This window comes from Cupressus sempervirens, chromosome 10 (genome assembly GCF_028749045.1).
Source record: "Cupressus sempervirens isolate cs-2001-9-10 chromosome 10, ASM2874904v1, whole genome shotgun sequence".
NCBI lineage: Eukaryota > Viridiplantae > Streptophyta > Pinopsida > Cupressales > Cupressaceae > Cupressus > Cupressus sempervirens.
This window is the reverse complement of record NC_143127.1, coordinates 793454536-793463248: the sequence shown is the minus strand read 5'-3', so window position 1 is coordinate 793463248 and position 8713 is coordinate 793454536.

Genomic DNA, 8713 nt, shown 5'->3' with positions numbered 1-8713 from the left:
AATAGGAGGAACGTTGAACATTATAGGAATGCTAGCCAAGTATTGGAAGAAGAAGAATCTAGAGCTGAAGCATTAAAGAGTTGTTCAAAGGAGATACATCCAAAGGGTAGAAAGATAGTTGAGATGTGAAGCTCAAAGAAAAAACTAACCTAGCATCTTGGAACAAACAAGATTCCTCAAAAGTACCAAAGAATAGGGTGGATAAGAACCTATTTTTGATAAACTCATAGAACCTAGTTTTCCCATCATAGATATTCCTAAATAGAAAGGTGAAAATAAAAGCCAAAGTAGACCACCTTCACCTGTTAGAAATTAAAGCTCTTCACATACTACTTGCCAAGTATTGGCCTTGCACGAAATCATTGCTCTCCTAGTTGTTAATTTTATACCATACCTCGCCAAAACAATTATGGCTACTCCTTGGCGTAGAGTAATTGGTTTAGTAGCACTAACAACCTATCAACCAATCCTAGCCAGTTTGAGGAAGAACTTTCCTAAATTTTTAGGTGATGGGAAGGTTACCACAGATGAACACATTAATGCCTTCTTTGTAGCTACTCACATTTTAGGAGTTACACATGAGTATGTTGTTGTAAGATTATTTGTGGAAACCTTGATAGAAAGTTCAATAGACTAGTTCTATCATTTGGATGATGGCTCAATCACTAATTGAGATACAATGAGAATAGCCTTTGAGACAAGATTTAAAATTGCAAAAGATGAACATGTCTTGTTAACACATTTGACATCCATTAAAAAAAAAACCATCATGAGTATGAGGGATTTCATTGTTACTTTCAATAAGATCACCAGTAGAATCCCAACTGCTAATAGACCCACTACTAGTAATCTGAATTTTTTTTTATAAGTGTGATGCCCTCAATATTAATTATGACTTAAGAAGGGAAGATCCCATATATCTAGTAGATGCACAAAAGAAGGAAAATTATTTTGAAGACGACTTGATTTCCATGAGAAAATGGAAGTGAGAACTTCAAACTAAAGGAAGTTCTAGTAACACCACATCATCTGATGAAATGATTAAAAAATTGTCAAATGAGTTGGTAATAGTAAAGAGACAATTACCTAGGTTTAACCATCTTACCAATAGAATTACCAAAACCCACCAAGAAGAAATAATGAAGGGAAATTCTTGGAAGGTCCATAATCAAGGTTGATGATTCAGGCCTCAAATATTAATTATGAATTAAGAAGGGAAAATCCCATAGATTTAGCAGATGCACAAAAGAAGGAAAATGAATTTGAAGACGACTTGATTTCCATGAGAAAATGGAATTGAGAACTTCAAACTAAAGGAAGTTCTAGTAGTAGCACATCATCTAATGAAATGATATAGAAACTGTCAAATGAGTTGGTAGTAGTAGAGAGACAATTACCTAGGTTTAACCATCTTACCAATAGAATTACCAAAACCCACCAAGAAGAAATAATGATGGGAAATTCTTGGAAGGTACATAATCAAGGTTGATGATTGAGGCAACACCAAAGAAATAAAACATTTGTGTGTTTCATTTGATGATGGATCATGATAGTGAGAGATGTCTAGAAATTGTTCGTATGATGTAGTTATTATCCACCAATGAATTGAATACTACAACTCCTTGTTCAAAGTCAGATTTTTAATCAAATGGTGACTCTAGAAATTTATTTTTGGAGTATGATATAGATTCTGAACCTAAGGGTGAATGATATGTGACCATCGATGGAACTTCATACATAGTGTTCACTCGAGGTCAAAGGCTCAAAAATCAATCCTCTAGTCATGCTCCCAGAAATGGCCCTAGCCCTTTAGCAAATAATATTCATATTAATCAAGGAGCATCAACATTTCAAATAGGTAAGGAAAAAATTTCCTTTGATTTCATCCAATTCTGTGAAGAGTCAAAAATCCAAATTTCCCCTATAGATTATTTGAAGTCTCATCCCTTTGAGTTGAAAAGGTTGGTATATTGTTGTAAAGGAAATACTATGGATTTAAGTCACAATGTCACCATTGAAGAGGGACATGAAAATTTGACATCTACCTTTTTAATCAAGAGGATTATCCTATCCTAGAAACCTCTCCTGGGAAAAAACCTGACCTATTCTATATTTCATTGTATATCAATGTATGCAAATTGAGCAATTGCACAATAGATTTAGGTGCATCAGACAATATTATGCCTTATTTTGTAGCCAAAGCCCTGGGTCTCAACCTCACTAAAGTTCATGAAAGGTGTTACTCTTTGGATACTAAGCAAGTCTCCTCACTCGAAAAATTAAAGATTCTCAAGTAGCCTTAGCTTCTCATCCAGAAAAGTAACTCTTACTAACTAGTCTAGTGGCGGATATTCCAACAAGCTATGGGCTTCTCTTAAGCAAGAGTTTTTTCCAAGACTCAGGAGGAGAAATAAAATTATAATGGTCCCAAGTAGTCATACCCATAGGGAACAAGAAAGTTAAACTAGAACCTAAAGAAAAGAAAAAATTCACTGTGCTGAAGTCAAATGATCTTAAAGCTTAGATCCTCTATCAAGAGCTAGAGTTTGATAATTGTATCTTTTTTATTGAGGAATATCTAGCTAAACAAAGAATTCACAACCTAAGAAAAGAGATCCTTGGTGAGAATGAAGAGTTAATAGATATTTGGACATTAGAGTTTGATGGAAGCTATTCCTCTTCAGGGTTTGGTGTAGGTGTACCGATAATATCTCCCAAGAAGAACCTGAACCCATTGCCTTTAAAACGGAGTTTGTAAACAAAAATAACACCACAAAATATGAGGCTTTACTCCTTGGGATAATAGCTACAAAAGAGAAAGGGGTAAAGATCTCGAAATCCTAAGGTGATGCAAAATTTATTCGGAGACAAATTAAGGGGTAGTATTCAGTAAAGAACCATAAGCTAAAAAACTACAGAAACAGAGTTTGGGACAAAATAGAAGGCCTAGATGCTTTCTCTATTGAAGTAGCACCAAAGTTGATTCCTTAGCAGTTTTCACTTCTTTGTTGCTACCCCATCTAGAATTCAAAGATAAGAAGTACCAGATTGAGATTGTGTATCGAGCCTCTGTCCTAGATAATATAAAATCTTAGCAAGTTTTTGAAGATGAAAGGAGCTTTCAGCTATTCTTAGAAAATGGCAAGGCCACTTGCAAACATTAGTTTGATGAAGACAATAATGGAGACTCTAATCATGAGCCAAAAGAAGATCAAATGGTTGAAGTCCAATTATAAGGTAATATCGTTCCCCCATACTTTGTATCTTTGGATAAAATGTTTAATAGAAATGATGCCTACATAAAGAAAAAGAGGGCAGAAAAGGGACCTACTACTGGTGAGTATCAAGGAGTGAATATTGGTGATGTCTGTAATCATAAAATGATCAATATTGGTAAGTGTTGTTCACCAAAGGAGAAAGAAGCTGCTAAACAACATTTTATAGAATACTAGGATGTGTTTGCCTAGAGTTATAAGGACTTGAAAAGCTACAAGGATGACAAAGTAAAACATCAAATTCACCTAAAGGCTGATGTGGCCCCCTTCTGATAGAAGTATAGGAATTATAATCCTAGGGTAGTTGATGCCATATTTCATGAAGTAGAAAAAATTTTAAAAGCAAGAATTATCTATCCTATTCATCATTCCACCTAGGTAGCCAATATAGTACTAGTTAGGAAGAATAAGGGAGAGATAAGGATCTGTGTTGATTTCCAAAATTTGAACCAAGCATCTTTGCAAGACAATTTTTCTCTCCCTAATATGAATCTTCTATTGCAAATAGTAGCTGGTGCTAAAATGATGTCCATGCTTGATGGTTTCTCAAAATACAATCAAATAGAAGTAGAGGAGAAGGATCAGCACCAAATGGCCTTCACTATTCCATGGGGTGCATTTGCATATCATAGAATGTGTTTCAAACTCATTAATGTTAGCACTACATTTTAGAGATGCATGAGCAAAACATTTGCAGATCTTAAAGATCAAATTATAGTCATATACGTGGATGACCTCACCATGTTTTCAAAGAAAAGGAAAAATCATATAGAAGATTTGAAGAAAGTCTTACAAACATGTCAAGAACATCGAATCTCGCTCAACCTTAAAAAGTTTATTTTTTGTGTTGCAGAAGGAAACCTTCTAGGTCATATAGTTTCATAGGAAGGCATCACGATTGATCTAGAGTGAGTGTAGTCCATTCAAACATTAGGCTTGCTAGTAAAAAAAACAAGAGTTAAGTCCTTCTTTGGATAGGTAAATTTCCTCAAAAGATTTGTCCTAGATTTTGTAGAAACTACTAAATGTATTGTAGGTATGATGAAAGGGAATTCAAGTTTTAAATGGAATGAAGCTAAGAAACAACTTTCTAGAACATTAAGATTACCATTGCTAATGCTCCAGTATTATGTCACCTAAATTATAAACAAGATTTCATCACTTACTATTATGTCTCTAAACACACTTTATCAATAATACTTATGCAAGATAGTGACAAAGGCATAAAAGCCCCAATAGTCTTCATGAGCATACCTCTGAAGAATCATGAGTTGAAGTACTCATAAATTGAGAAACATGCCTTTGTAGTAGTCAAATCACTTAAGATTTTTTGATTCTACATCTTGCATACGCATTCTATGGTATATGTCCCAGATGTAGTAGTAAAAAGTGTGTTAATGTAACAGGATGTAGGGTGTAACTCCAGAGGGACATGGATAGAAAAGACACAAGAGTATGATATAGAAATTAAGCCCACTAAGTTAGTGAGAGGCAATGACTTGTGTAAAGTAATTGCAAAAAATAGAATTGTTGAAGAAGTGGAAGAATCAGGAGAAAAGTAGCTAGTATTAGCAGTAGGCATGTGAGATTCCTAGTTTGAGAATATTTCTTATTTATTAACCTACAAAGAATGTCTAGAGGACCTAACTACAAGACAAAGGAGAGATCTTAAAATGAAAGAAGCTAAATATGTAATTTGGGATGGCAAATTGTTTAAAAAGGATATAGATGGCACTTTCCTAAGGTGTGTAGACAAACAACAAAAATAAAATTTGTTGAGAACATTTCATGATGAAGCCTATGGAGTACATTTCTCATCCTTAGTCTCAGCTTTCAAAATATTAAGACAGTGTTACTATTGGCCAGAAATGTTCAAGGATGTCAATTACTATGTGACAAAATGTGAGAAATGTAAGATGTTTGTTGGGCATTCCTAATTAGCTACTCTACCTCTCAAGACTGTAATCATTGAAGGGCCTTTTCAACAATGGGGTCTCTATTTCATTGGAGCTATCAACCCAACATCTAGTGTTAGTCACCAATATGTGATAACTACAACTAATTATTTCACTAAGGATTGAAGCAAAAGCAACCAACAAAACTACTTTTTGAAGTAGTATGTGAATTCATTAAAGAAAACATATTAGTTAGATGTGATGCCCCCATCAAATTGGTGATGGTAAATGTAGCATATTTCTCTTCAATAGAGATTACCAATTTTTGCTTCGAGTATGTAATCAGTCAGTCATTCATCTGATTATTTCCCACAAGGAAATGGTCAAGCAGAGTCCAATGACAAAAATTTGAGGAATATCATTAAGAAATTTGTATTGAACATTCAAAAGACTTGGCACAAGAAAATTCATGAAACACTGTGGGTGGACAAGGTGACACCTAAAAGGACAATTGGTATATCCCCTTTTGAATTAGTCTATAGGACTGAAGCCAATCTTCCCTTACCATTGTACTTAGCTACGAACAAACTAAGGATAGTAATTAAAGATCATATCTATAGGGATGATTTGGAAATGAAAGTTGAAGAGGAAAGAGAAGAAATTGTGGATCATATAACACAACACCAAATGCATGTGAAGAACTTGTTCGATAAAAGGGTGAGATCACAAAAATTCATGGTGGCAGAAAATGTGTTATTGTGGGATAAGCAAAGACCTCCAAAAGGTATGCATAAGAAATTTGATACCTTGTAGAAAGGCCCATTCATAATTCATCAGGTGTTTGAGAATAATTCATTTAAATTGGCATATCAAGATGGTGAACTACTACCTCTAACCTAAAATGGTTAGTATTTGAAGCTTTATCAAATTTCAAATTGAGAACAAGTAACCACTGTGTTGTACAATAGTTAAGTTTAGTTCTTGTTCTTTTGTTTTCCTAGTTAGGGTTCCTTTGTTTTCCTCTTTTCCCCAGTTTCCTCACTTTAGTTTTATTGTTTGTCCCATTTTATTTTTGTGAAACCAGAGATTTTGGATTGCTTGTTTGGGTATAGTCTATCCAAGTTCCTAGTCAGAGCTAGTTGTTGCCCCACTTTTCACCCCATACACATTTTTCAAAATGGAAAATTTGGTGTATTAGTTAGGCCCTAGGTATGTCCGAGTCTAAGTTTAAGTCCCCTTCGGTGGAAGGAGTCTTCATCAGATTTTTCATCTTCCCCTTTCCCACATTTCATAGACAGGTGATTTTCTTTAATGTTGTGAGTCTTATGGGTAGCTTAGTACCTAATCTGATGGAGATTCTTGTAACATGTAAAGATCATTCAAAAAGTTGCATTTTCTTGCAGCTTATCATCTTCTCCATGAAAAGAAAAAGCTGATGAAAATTTGGACTTCTCCTTCTCCTCAACGGGTTTTCAACCCATGAAAGCAATATCCCACAAAGAGCATCAAATGATTCATATGAGCCATAATAAGAAGAAGCTAAAGTGCCTTATGATGAATTCCTATTTCCTTGATGATTATCTAGCTCATGAGGTATTAATGATTCATTACAACTATCAAAATCATCTTTGGCAAAAAATTGAAAATCAACTTCTCCTCGACTTGTTTTCCACCCATTAAGTTTTTTTTTTGTAAAAGGAAATTCTTCAGGAAATGAAATGAGAGGTGGATCCCTAACTAAGATTTTCACTCTTTATGGACATCTTCAAACCTAAGGGAAGCAATAAGTTAGAAGGAAAAGTTGAAAAGAAGGCATCGGTGGAGAAATGGAAATCATCTTCTCCTCGATAGGTTTCCAACCCATGAGGACGATTTTTTGCATTTAAAAGAAAATCAAGTTTATAAGTGAATTGGACCCACATTTTGCATGAATAATATCTTAAGATGATAATGGAAATAATTTAACCATTGCTAGAAAGATCTATTAGGCAGGATTTGATTTGGTGGATATTTTCTTGCAGAGTACTATGTTCATAACTTCCTAAAACTTAATAGGAAACGGGAAAGTGTGAAAGGATGGAAAGTTATTGTTGCACCAATGAAATAGTAAAAAGACATCAAGTTATCTGTTATGACACCCACATTTACTATTCCAATGTATTTATACTTTAATTCATTTGTGTGGTGTGAATCCTAAAGATTAATGGGTGAATTGAGACTCCTATATAGATGGAAACATAAATAGTTATTCAAATTACTACTCTTTCTTGAACTATTATTCTATTAATTTGAAGAAAATTTTCAAATAGCCTGTGTCTGTGAATTTTCTATCCTTTTCTTCTTCTACATTGAAAATTCAATTCATTATTAGATAGAATAGTGAGACATTCAAAAGAGAGTAAAATTGGATCTAATTCATCCCATAACTAAGAAGCTCTGAGGATGTGGACAAGTTGAAGTAGCTACTTTCCCAGTACCAATCCAAGCCCTAAAATAGATCTATCAATGCATAAACCACTTCAATCTGGATACAAGGCAAATTTTATTGCCTGATGATATAGTATTGATTTCCATTGATAAAAAAATAGTGGTGAATTGTCTATGAATTCCAAAGCAGGAGGAGTTTTCAGACTTAACAATTGGTGGATCCATCTCTGAATTTTTTGCAAGAAAATGGTCTAGAGAAAGAAGACCATGTAGATATGGTTTCATAAGTGATAGAGCACAAAGAGTAAGGTCCCTAAGACCCTTTTTGATACTAATCTCAAATGTGAGATTGCAGACATTCTGGTTCTCCTACATAGATTGAAAGGTGTGGTAGAAGTTCTAAATTTCATTGAGCAAAATTTTTTTTTGGTACAAGTTATCTATTTGGATACCCAACATATTGTCATTGCTCATGAGGTAAGTGAGAATATTTCCAATGCTCTCAGTGCCATGAAGCTCAACAACACCTTCTATATGTCTTCTTTTCTGATTTACATGCTAGCTTCTCTACAATTATGGTCAGGCCTCCCAAGGGTAGAAAATTTTGCTAATGATGTGAAGTTTTATGAATTATATGGATGTTTGTAGTTGGAAACTAGTTATGCTGAATATATAATAGTTAATGATGTGTTTAAAATGAGAATTTGAATGGAGCTTCAAGGATACATAGAGACGAGATTCAATCCAGAAGCAATGCTGACTATTAGTCAATTTGGAAGGTATTTTATCTAGTTCTCATCTCTCTTATTTAAATCTTGCAGCTTTTGATGGATTCCCCTTGAAGCTATTGAGGTAACTGAGTGACATGATTATGTTGATTGAGATAGTGAGGAAAGAAATCCAAGTGAATGTGCTGAGCGAGAGTTAGAAGAAGAAGGGATATGAGTTCCTTATGAAGGTGGGAGCTTTCAGTTGTGAGTCTTAATCTGACACAATATTGTAGGCCTTTGAGATGAAATATAGATTCGAAATGTATGAGGTCTTAAGGCCCATGTTTGACCCAAAAGGGTATGCACGAAAAGTGTTGCAAATTGGGAGTGTGATCAAGCACATCAC